The sequence below is a fragment of the Miscanthus floridulus genome, chromosome 2, assembly GCF_019320115.1.
Source record: "Miscanthus floridulus cultivar M001 chromosome 2, ASM1932011v1, whole genome shotgun sequence".
In the NCBI taxonomy this organism is placed as follows: Eukaryota; Viridiplantae; Streptophyta; class Magnoliopsida; order Poales; family Poaceae; genus Miscanthus; species Miscanthus floridulus.
Genome location: NC_089581.1, coordinates 24,694,269 through 24,706,423, shown reverse-complemented (window position 1 = coordinate 24,706,423; position 12,155 = coordinate 24,694,269).

Below are 12,155 nucleotides of genomic sequence, written 5' to 3'. Positions count from 1 at the left end.
TATCACCAAAATCACCGCCGTCCAACCTCCTTTCCCACCCTTCCGAGGGGGCAGGATTTTTAATATCAATGTCGACATCCCTCCATGGGATGGAGAAACTGACAAGGACTGCACCACTCATGTCAATAGGAATGCCAACCATGCATAGCGCTAAGCAAATGAGGCCACCATTGTGCTAGCCGAGGCTGCTCGCAATGACCAGCTCGACTCGCAAGGGAGGCCACGCCCACTCCAATGCAACCTCGATGATGAATTCATCTATGTTGATGGCCACAATGTCTACAAGACCCCAAGCGCCAACTTGGCCGTGGCTGCCAATGAGCTCGCCTGGCTTGAGCAAACACTAGAAGTCACTAAGGTCACTGCAATGCTTAAAGCTACACACTGCTAGGTCAACAAGATACACCAGGATAAGAGACCTTCCTACTCGACGAGCTCGATTCGCCGATCCACCATGCCAAGATCCAATTGCCGCCCCAGCAGAAGCCATTTTGCCGATCAATAATGTGATGATAGACAACCCCTCTAGGGGAAGCACCCCAATGACCAATGCCACAGTGACCACCGCTACGACGACCATGGCCACCGTTAGATAAGTGGTCGTGATCAGCCGGAAGGGTCCAAAGCTGGTCAGTATCACCGTCGTCGACCAAACAACATCATTGCCACCATTAACGAACCTTGTGCTAAGCACAACTATGACGAGCAGTACAAGAAAATCCTTGAAGGTCCATGCCCTCTCCACAAGAATAGCAAGCACAAGACGAAAGATTGCCTTGGCTTGGCTAAGGAGTTTCAGGCCAAAAAGCTGAACAACGACAATGACAACAGAGCCAGAGGCCACCGACCACCTGAGGACAACAACAATGCTTTCTAGGATCATGACAAAGTGGTCACCACTATCTTTAGGGGCCTCGCCACCGCTGAAAGTAGAAGAGATCGAAAGCTCATCGCTCGTCGGGTGCTCACCATGAACGCAGAAGATGCCATCATCAACCCTAGCTATCACCCCTAATCTGAGGTCCCCATCACCTTCAGTAGGGCCAACCAGTGGGCGGACATCCCTTACACATGCGTTTCACCCTCGTTCTTGATGCCACCATCAAGAAAGTACTATTTAGGAAAGTGCTCGTCGATGGTGTTGAAGATGCTTTGCCTGTAGGAGTTCTAGCCCTGTGGGCCAACCTCTCCATCGCCTATGCCTACGAGACAAAGAGTCTCACCCTCACCGAAGCCACCAACCTCTCCTTCTAGATGGCTAGTGTGGTCACCGATGCCAAGACAGTGTCCACCGATGACCTAGAGATCCCAGCGCTGGAGCCTCCTTGCGCCTCCGCCAAGTCTAAGGAAATGAAGGAGGTCGGCCTCGGCCTCGATGACCCCACCACGACTGTCAAGATTAGGGCTCACCTTGACCTCAAATAGGAAAGCATGCTCATCTCCTTCCTACATGCCAACGCCGATGTGTTTGCTTGGAAACCTACAGACATGCCAAGGGTACCACGGGAGAAGATCAAGCACTCCTTGAATGTCTCGCTGACCGCCAAACCGATCAAGCAGAAACTCTGATGATTAGCACCAGACAAGAAGGAGGCTATTAGGGTAGAAATAAAATGGCTCATATCTACCGAATTTATTAAAGTGTATCATCCTTAGTGGTTAGCAAACCCTATTCTTGTTCAAAAAAGAATAAAGAATGGAGAATGTGCATTGATTACACCGATCTCAACAAACACTGTCCTAAAGACCCCTTCGGTCTGCCTCGGATAGATGAGGTTGTAGACTCCACCACCAGTTATGAACTGCTCTCCTTCTTTGACTGTTACTCTAGCTATCACTAGATATCCCTCAAAGAGGATGACCAGATCAAAACGTTGTTCATCACGCCTTTTGGTGCGTATTGCTATACCACCATGTCCTTTGGACTCAAAAACGCTGGGGTGACCTACCAAAGGGTCATCTAGATGTGCCTTGATCAATAGATAGGCTGTAATATCGAAGCTTATGTAACACCCTAGGTGTTAGCCTTGCATAAATTGAATTGCATAGCATGAGCATGAGCATCAAGCATTCATATATAAGCATTTACCCTTGAAACATTTGATTGAAACATATGCAACAATGCTTGTTATTTCATGTTTCCTAGTATATATGCTTATGATCATGAGTGTATACATGTAATTGGTTGATATGAGGCACAAAAACATATTAGCAACACTTAGGTTAGCAAATGGAACATTGTTCATGAATGTCACCTTTCATGATCAAGCACTTAAGTAAGGTTACATGGGTTGACCTGGATAGCCCTATGTGTGACCAATGCATGAAATGATTGTGTGACTTTGCAATTAGCTTAAACATGTTTAGAGTATCATTATGAATAACTTTGGTATTCATGGTTAGGGGCAAATTGGTCACCAAGCCATAGTTTGAATGAATACCATCATTTGAATGTAGCATGTTTGACCAAGTTTGAACCATATGCTAGAGACTTTGCATGTAGGTGGTCACTAAAGCAAAGTTGTAGTATTTGTCATGGGGAACAACTTTTATTTTTGGGTCATGGGATAATAAGGTGCATAGCTTAGACTTTTAGAGCTCAGAAAAATCATCAAATAATTGTTTTCAACACTTAGCACATTTTTGCCAAGTCAGTTAACTGACAGCGTTAACAAGCCGACTTGGTGATGATATAACTCGGTTTTGGTTGCGAATTAGCATATGATTCTTTAATAAGAATTGGAGTTGGTACTTTAGGCTTCAATTTTGGTGTAGGAAATTTTTGCTAACAGTCCACCATCTTGGAGTTTTCTTCGTTGCAAATCACGTCGTCAGGCTCAACATAGTGTTCACTGAATGAACTGAATCGAACTGAGGCAACGGTTCAGTGGCCGACCAGCACAGAGCTGAGCCACCGTGTGGTGGCCAGCAATGGCCGCATGTCACCATTGCCCTGATCCACTAGGCCCGAGCTGGCCTTAACACTCCCAGCACCCGCCCGCACTGAGCCGCACTCGCCATTTCCATTTTTTGCTCCGCTGTCGCCGTAGTGCTTGCCCATAGCAGCAGCCGTAGCGTTGAGCGTCCGTCGTTGCCATTCCCGGTGTTAGCTCGCTCTGCCTCACCCATTCACCATAGCAGCTACGCCACTACCCTCTCCAAGTCTCACTGCATCTGCCCGTGCTCGCTGACCGTGCTCGATAAGCCTTAGCACCACGCACGAGCTTGCTGGAGTTTCACCACCGAGTCTGTTGTCGTGGCCACGCCATCTCTATCCACCTCTTGCTGCGATAGCTTGTGCGCTAGGTTAGACAGGGATCGTAGATGCTCATCCTAGTTGTGATTTGGGTCTCCGTGGTCACCACCGGCGTAGCGCTGCCGTCTAGCTCAGCCATGCTGCCATGACTACCGCCACCGTGCTTAGCTCCGATGATAGGCTCGGTCAAGTAGGTCAATAGGTCCGAGAGGTCGTGGGGGTCCTGATGTGTGGATGCCACCATCGGTGAACCCACTGGCGATGAGCTCTAGCTGCGCAAGGCTTGTATAGTGTCGCTGCTCTGTTTCATTTCACTAACAAGTGGGGTCACTGATTCGCGGGTCCCACCGGTCAGCGACAGTACAGAGTAGGATAGCTCATTTAATTCCTGATTTCATGTTGTTTTGTAAATTTTATATCTAGAGTTTGGGAGATCCAAAATTTGTAGTTTAAATTTGGTTAAGATCTTGGTGAAGTGTAGTATTTAGGAAAAATATGATATTAGCATTTTCAGTAAAGTTTTTGGAAGATTTAAATTGAAACTTGAAATGTGTTTTTGAATGCATGCAAAATTATTTATTTTATATCTAGAGTTCCTGTGCTCCAAAAATTATGAAATTTTTGTGGTAAGCTATTATTGACATGTATGGGCTCTGGTAAAAATTTGAGAGTCAGGGCATGTATAGATTTGTAGTTATAGATTTTTCTTTTATAATTAAGTAATCCTTGTATGAATTTTTATAAATTAGTTATGAATCAAATATTCATGAAATTTGTTGGAGGTTATCCTAGTACCATATGGATGTTAAGAAAAATATAAAATCTATTTTTTGACACTTTTCACTAGGGTTTTCTATTTATGCTATTTTAAGACCTTTTGCCTTGTCATTTTTGCATAGAATGTTTTACTTGGTAAAATGGCATGAAACTTTTACAGTAGTCTTGTGGTAGCATTCGTAAGGCACTATAAAATTTTGAGAATTTATGATACACATTTGGTATATGTTTATTATTTAAACTAAGTATCTAAATAAAATAATAAAGGCATTTAAATAAATAGTTTGAGCTTTACCATTATGTTTTCTTGAGTGTATTTGGTATGCTTGAACTGTTGGTAGACTTTGTGTTGTAAAATTTTGAATGCTTATATGAAGTAGAAGTATTGTTGCTTTATAATTCGAGTTGGGAGGATTTAGGACAGATTTTGTAGTTTGGTGTGTTCCACAGTGAAAATGATGTATGCTATAAAAATGGTTAATAACAAAGTTGTAGATAACTTCTTCATACATCTTCTGTTAAAATTTTAGGACAATAGGCCAAAGGGTTTAGAAGTTATAGCTATTTAAATTTAGTATTTCCGAATTGCTTACTCTCTGGAATTTCTAGATAGCACTGGATTAATTGTCTATTTTGGTTAAGATAAATTGTGAATTAGCTTTTGGTGATTAAATAAGAGTTGTAGACAATTTTATAAGCTCTCCAGAAAGTCCAAGATCATAGTATTTGGATAAGTAGAACTTCAGTTATGAGTAAAATGAGTAGCTGCTATTTGGTGATATAGTAGATGCATTGTTGAAGTAGTTAATTAAATAATCAAGAAGAGATATGCACATACTCAGTAAAACGTGATACACTTGTTATTCCTTAAAACAACATGCTGTTAAGAATACTTACAAGAATGCATTCCTCACTGATCATGCAACTATACTTGTCAACATATACGCATTCGCAATACCTTATGCCATATTCATGCATCTAGGATCGGAGGAAGAAATAACGTTGCTGGAGTTCGACGAAGTAGAGGAAGGGGACCAGTAGGAGAATCCTCAAGCCACGGCTCCTGAAGGCGAGGAGTAGAACCCAGAAGAGCTTCCAGAGTGCCCTGATCACCGCCCCACGTCCTTTCTGAAAGGCAAGCCCCGGAGCATTCTAAGTCTCCTAGTATTTTACAAATGATTACTTAAGTTCTTATGATTGCTGCATTAGGTTATAAGAGTTGAATGGAACCACTTGATGCATATAAATTCCTTGTCCAGATATATACACCATAACCCTGTGTAGGTCTAGGATCGAATATATGCTTAGCCATGCTTAGACCGGTAGAAGTCGGGTGATTTCCTGTCACCTACGAGATATAGGTGGATACCGAAGCATGGTTGACTATATTTGCTATCGTGGAACAGAACCATGGGGTAAAAGAAAAATCAAGGCCGGGTGGAGTCTATGCGTAGGTTGACTCGTGTGATTCTGTCTATGCCGATTAAGGACCGTACCGTTGTTGGCGCTTCTGACAAGATTGAACGCATGCCTATCATTTAGCTGGCCGGATAACTCGTTCTGACTACGAAGCTGAGTAGCTCAACTCAGGTCGGGTCTCGTTCTATTGTGCGCTCCTTGCAGGGAGCCAAACTAAGCCCAAGGGTAGGGTAGGCCTGAACGTCCTGGCATTTGGTGTCCCCGACTGTGCGGTGTGGTACAAACCCACAAAATGTGGACCTAAGTTGTACCAAAGGTGACCTAAGGCGACTAATGATCTGGTCTACTTGGGTTTGTGTTAGGAATAAATTCCTAGCTGGTTGAAATCGATTCGAATCACCGTCTCTCCCGGATAGTGAGAAACTTAGCTAGCCCCAACATCGTAGTAACTGTGTTATGGAACATGATGGTTCGAATGAATATGGAATTACAATACTGGCTATGGTTACTATTGTATGCTTTTAAAATGATATACCACATGTTTGGCACAGGTTAGTTGCTAATCTAGAGATGGATAGTTAAAATTAACTTGATAACGGAATCATAATGGTATAACTGAGTTAATCGCTTTTATGCAAAATGTTGTCAAGCTATCTCCACTTATACAGCCTTGCATGATCCTTGGAGTCATTTTATTTCTGGTTTATGACGGGTAAGTCTAGCTGAGTACCTTTCCATACTTAGGGTTTTATTTTCCTATTGTTGCAGATGGCACTGTTTATCATGGTTATTGTAAGAGTTGCTTCTATCCTGCTGTGAATGAGGAGTAAGCCTTGGGCAGGCTTCTTTATTAATCCCTCTACATGCTTTTGGGGATTGTGATCATATTTCGGCACTGTATTAAACTATGTTGGAAACTTTACTTTCAAACTTAATTTGCTTCCACTTTTATCGATCAAACTCAGTTTGTAATAACTTTGTTTCATACTCTGATGATGGAAATGTATCTGTGAACTTTATGTATTATGTGACATGTATGTTGAATCATGTACGATCTTGGTTGTTGTAAATCGTTTATCGAGACCCGTTGCGGTACTCGACAGACTACCGGGTTTATATAGGTTCAAGTATGATAGTGCGACCACTTATGGGCTGCCATTGTACTTGTACTCTTATAAATTGGTTGGTTCTACGACAGCTTACATTGATGATGTGGTCGTCAGATCCAAAACCACCGACAATCTTATCACTGACCTCGAAGAAACGTTCGCTAACTTGAAAAGATTCAGATGGAAGTTGAACCCTTCAAAGTGCATCTTTGGAGTTCCATTCGGCATACTCCTGGGCTACATCGTCAGCGCCCGTGGTATCGAACCCAACCCTGACAAGGTCTCCGCCATCACCAACATGAAACAGCCAACATGCGTAAAGGATATACAGAAGCTCACAGGGTGCATGGTCGCTCTTAGCCGCTTTATATTGCGCCTCAGCGAAAAGGGACTACTATTCTTCAAACTACTCAAGGCCTCTGAGCGCTTCTCCTAGTCGGAGGAGGCTGATATAGCTTTTTAAGTAGCTCAAGTTATTTCTCATGAAGCCTCCGATCATGACGGCACCTCAACCAGACAAAACCCTATTGATCTACATCGCCGCCACTTCTCGTGTCATTAGCACAACTATCATCATCGAGCATGAGGAAGTCGAACACGCCTATAAGGTGCAATGTCTGGACTACTTCATTAGTGAGGTTCTTAATGAGTCCAAAACTCATTACCCTTAGGTTTAGAAGCTATTGTACGCCATTCTGCTCACACCGTGCAAGCTTTGCCATTACATCGAGTACTACAAGATTGCCATGGTTACCGAGTTCCCTCTAGGGGACATCCTCCACAACAAAGAGGCCAATGGCCGTATCATCAAGTGGGCTATCGAGCTCGGCACTTACTCCATTGAATTCAGAAGCAGGCCTACTATTAAGTCACAAGCGCTGGTTGACTTCATCACTGAGTAGACCAAGATCCTAGAGCCCATCCCCACTGCTTGCCCCAAGCACTAGGTGATGTACTTTGACGGCACCCTCAACATGAATGGTGCTGGTGCTGGCATTTTATTCATTACTCCGACCAAGGACAAGCTCCGATACATTCTCCAAATTTAATTTCCATCCTCCAACAACGCCACAGAGTATGAAGCGTGTCTCCACAGACTTCGTATAGCTGTCGAGCTCGACGTCAAACGCCTCATGGTATACGGAGATTCTGCACTAGTCATCAATCAAGTCAACAAAGATTGGTCCTATTCTAGTGAGAAGATGGACGCATACTACGCCGAGATCAGGAAACTCGAAGGGAAGTTCTACGGTATCGAGTACCACCATGTGGTACGAGACCAAAATTAGCTCGCCAACCACCTATCTAAGATAGGCTCTTTACATGCCATGATTTCACCTGGAGTCTTTGTTCAAGACCTCTTTACGCCATCTATTAAGGAAGAGAAGGAAGTTCAACAGATCCCCCCTCCCGCCGAGCAGCTGGTACTTGCAGTACCTTCGCCGGCTGTGGATTGGAGGGAATAGTTCATCAAGTACATCACCAGCGTCGATGTACCCGCTGATAAGACCAAAATTGAATGCCTCATTCACCATAGCATGCATTACGTACTGGTGGACGGCAACTTGATGAGGAAAAGTGCTAAGGAAGGGATACTACAGAAATGCATCACCCAAGAAGAGGGAGTGAAACTACTTCTTGAAATCCACTCTAGCTCCTATGGTAATCACGTGGCCTCAAGAAACCTAGTTGGTAATGCTTTTAGAGCTAGTTTTTACTGGCCCACAGCCATCACCGACGCAGAAGACCTCGTTCGATGTTGTGAAGGATGTCAATTTTCGCTAAGCAAATACATGTGTTGGCGCTGGAACTGCAGACCATCCTAGCTTCTTGGCCTTTTGCATGCTGGGGACTGGACATGATCGGGCCTTTTAAGCCTGCGCCAGGTGGTTTTTGGTATGTATACATCACCATTGACAAGTTCTCCAAGTGGATCGAATACAAACAGCTCATTTTGGCCACTGCAAAGAAAGCAGTCGAGCTCTTCGAAGATATCATCCATAGATTCGGTCTCTCGAATAGCATTATCATCGATCTCGAAACTACATTCACTGGTCATCATTTTTAGGACTTCTATGAAGATCGATGCATCTCTATCAAATACGTCTCTGTTGGCCATCCTAGAGCCAACGGCCAGGTCAAATGGGCGAACGACATGATCCTCGACACCCTCAAAAAGAGGCTATATTAGAAAGAGAAAAAGCATCTGGGCAGATGGCTCAAAGAGCTCCTAGCTGTGGTCTGGGGACTGTGCACTCAAGCTAGTCCCAACACCAGTGTGTCTCCATACTTTTTGGTCTATGGCTCACAAGCCATACTTCCAGCAGACATTGCCTTTCGAGCACCTAGGGTGGAACATTATAATGAAGAACAAGCCATAGCTATTCGGACAAAGGACGTCGATAGGGCCAAAGAAGAATGCCTGATCACTTGCATCCGCATAGCCAAGTACCTAGAAGGCTTGCAAAGATGCTACAATTGCAACATCAAAAGTCATTCATTTGCCATCGGCAACCTCGTTCTCCGCAGAAAGCAGAAAACCGAAGGGATGTACAAGCTCTCCTCCCCCTAGGAAGGGCCTTACATGGTCAAAGAGGTTACCTGACTAGGGTCTTACCAGCTATGTGACTTGGATAGAATCGATATCCCCAATTCATGGCACATCGAGCACCTTATACATTTTTATCCTTGAAATGCTCCAGATATGTACCCTCCACTCCATAATAAATGAAGTTTTTGTCGCCACAATTTGTCTCCATTGTTTCTCCTCTCCAGTTTAATCTCCATTTGCGATCACCAGCTCCATTCTACTCCAGTTTAAACTCCAACAATTATACGTGATCTTCATAAATGCTCCACCCCATTTCTCCATACTAAAATATCTCTAAGATATTTCACCAACCATCGAGCAGCACACGTTCTGCTTTGTGTTCTTTGGAGAAAACCCAGTCTTCGATCTCTCCCTACACGTGCTATGGGCTCTGCGCTCTACGTTATGGGTGGTCGGCTGTGGTTCCTTGGTCACGTATGTTCCTCCTACACATGCACGGGCTCTAGCCAAGGCCAAGGGCTCAGTAACAAACTAACTACTCAGATGCTACTTATACCATGTATAGACGCGTTAGGGTTAACAAGTTTTTTTCACCGAAAGTGCTTGCAAGACGCATAAACATGCACATGTCACTTTACAACATTTATACACATACATAAATATTTGCTTATGCCTTCGCGCATTTAACTCTCCTCACCAGCTATTACATATAGGTCTCCCTTAGGTCATTGAGTTTGGCCCTCACCGTCTACCTCGCTGAACAGGTCGACATCGCCAGCCAGCCTCTTTGCCGCGTCCTCCACCTCATCTTCTAGTTGTGCCTGCTTTGTCACACCCATCCCTCTAGTGAATCTGGCCCTTATCGCTCAAAGATCAATGGCAAGGTAGTGAGACCAGACCACCACTAGGGTGTGTGTCATGGCAGAAATAGTGGCATCTCGGTTGAAGCTCTTGAAGTTCTCCCACACCATCTTACACCTATCAATGATGGTGTCCAAACATAGCGGCCTATCGTCGGGCTGAGGAGACACCTCCATGTCAATACAGTCGAGCACATGCTTGACTTCAGTAACCACGGCATCAAGTTTCACCCTCTGAGTTCTGGCCTCTAGCTCCAGCACGTCCAACTATGCCTTGGTTCTTTGATAGTATTCTACAAACACCAAAGGGATTTGTCACACGAAGCAACCATATTAGCGACAACTCCGACCATGAACTACTCACCTTCTAGTTCCTCGGTCAGTTTCTTTGCTCGCCTAGATGCTTTCTCCTTCTCCTCTTGGAGCTGACCAATGACTTGATGCAATAGGCTGAGCTCTATGTCTTGCTCTACAAACATAATGGTCATCAGCAGCAACAAGACTGTTCGGCAATGCAGAACAAATTCACCGATCCATCGTACCTTTCTTCTACTCAGAGATACTTCTTAGCTGCTTGGAGTTGCGCTCTAGCTACTCGAAGACACTTCTTAGCTGCTTAGAGATGGTTATCAGTTGCTTGAATAAGGCGCCCTTTTGGTACTCTAGGTCCCTCGCGTTTGATTCAACAAGATCCCTTTCACGCTGGGCCCTCTGGATATTTTTCTCCATCATTTTCATCGCCTCCTTCAGCTTCGCATTCTCCGTGGGGAGGGGCTCCATCCTCTTGATCAACTGCTGCCATTGTATGGCAGTTCATGCTATGCCCTACAAAGCTCTAGGATTATAAAGGGCCCTAGTCTCCAACGTGAAAGACCGACATCGCCGATGCAATACTGACCTCGATCTGCTTCATAGCTATGGAAAGGGTGGACCGTAGCCTCTTCACCTCCCTGGAGGTGTCCTCCTCTTCCACAACCACCATTTCATCCCCCTGCTTGGGGAGAATTCGAATGGCTTGGGGTCGTGATTCTTCACGCTTAATCTCCTTGACCTCATCATCTTCCTCCATAGCCGGTGCCGCTCCCTAGGGGCTCGGTGGCCACATAGAGCATCCGACCATGCCCTACGATGTCTCAGGGTGTGCCACTTGCTCCTTCGACACTATCGGCCTCTATGCCTTAGGCTTTGGAATGATGCCGGCAGCTCCCGCTCACCTCCGAAGCTTCGATGGCTCTCGCCGATGCCCCTAGCGTTTCTGTCGCATTGGCCACCATTGTCGCCAACTGTTCTTCATTGCCAATTCCATCAGCAGTGGTGGTTGACACCTCCGCAAACCACCGAGCGCCTGAGGACTCTGGGATGGAGTCTGCCGGCATGGTCTTTGCATTGGGAATAGCCCCCAGCTACTCACCGGTCTAGATAGATGGATTCAAATCCTTCATGCGCCTCATTTTGCATCGGATTAGCTCATTAATCACCGCAACTAAAATGATCGAAAAGCAAATGATTCCAATGCAAGGATACTTACACGTCGGCTTCTCGGTAGATGGTTCTGAACCGGCGCTGCCTTCCCAAGCACCCAGGCATGGCTCTGGGGTCAACCCGCGTGCCCTAGGCTAGAGGTCTTGCGGCCCCCATCGTCGGCCTCCCCTCCGCCTACTGCTTGAGGACTCCCTCCCCTCCCTTCGACTGCACCTCCGTGCACATGTTGCATAGTGGCGCCTCAGTGCTCAGAGGAGGAGCTATTGGAGCCCCGTCGTCATTTGACCACTCGAACATCACCGCACTCTGCGTCTGAGTGGTCTGATCTACGCCAAGCGAGATGTCGCTCGACTTGCGGGGAGCTACGTCTGCTGTTCTCCTCCTCTTTTGGGTCGGCTCATCTCTCGCCGCCCTCTTCCCTTGAACCTTCTCTGACACTGGGGGAACTCTCCTTCTGATTAGCACCTACGCCTTTGGATTCATACAAGGTGTTGACGGCACCTTCCTTTGGCTAACTCATCGGCCTAGCATCCACCGCTTTTGACCAATCGCTCCTCAGCACACCCGAGACGTACGCCACCCATTCCTATAAATGGATCTTTCCATAAGTGAACCAGTTCACTACTTGGCACTAGCAGAGGATAACAAGCATTAGGAACAACAGTCGAGATTTTTACCTGAGGAGATGGGTTAGTGTAGTT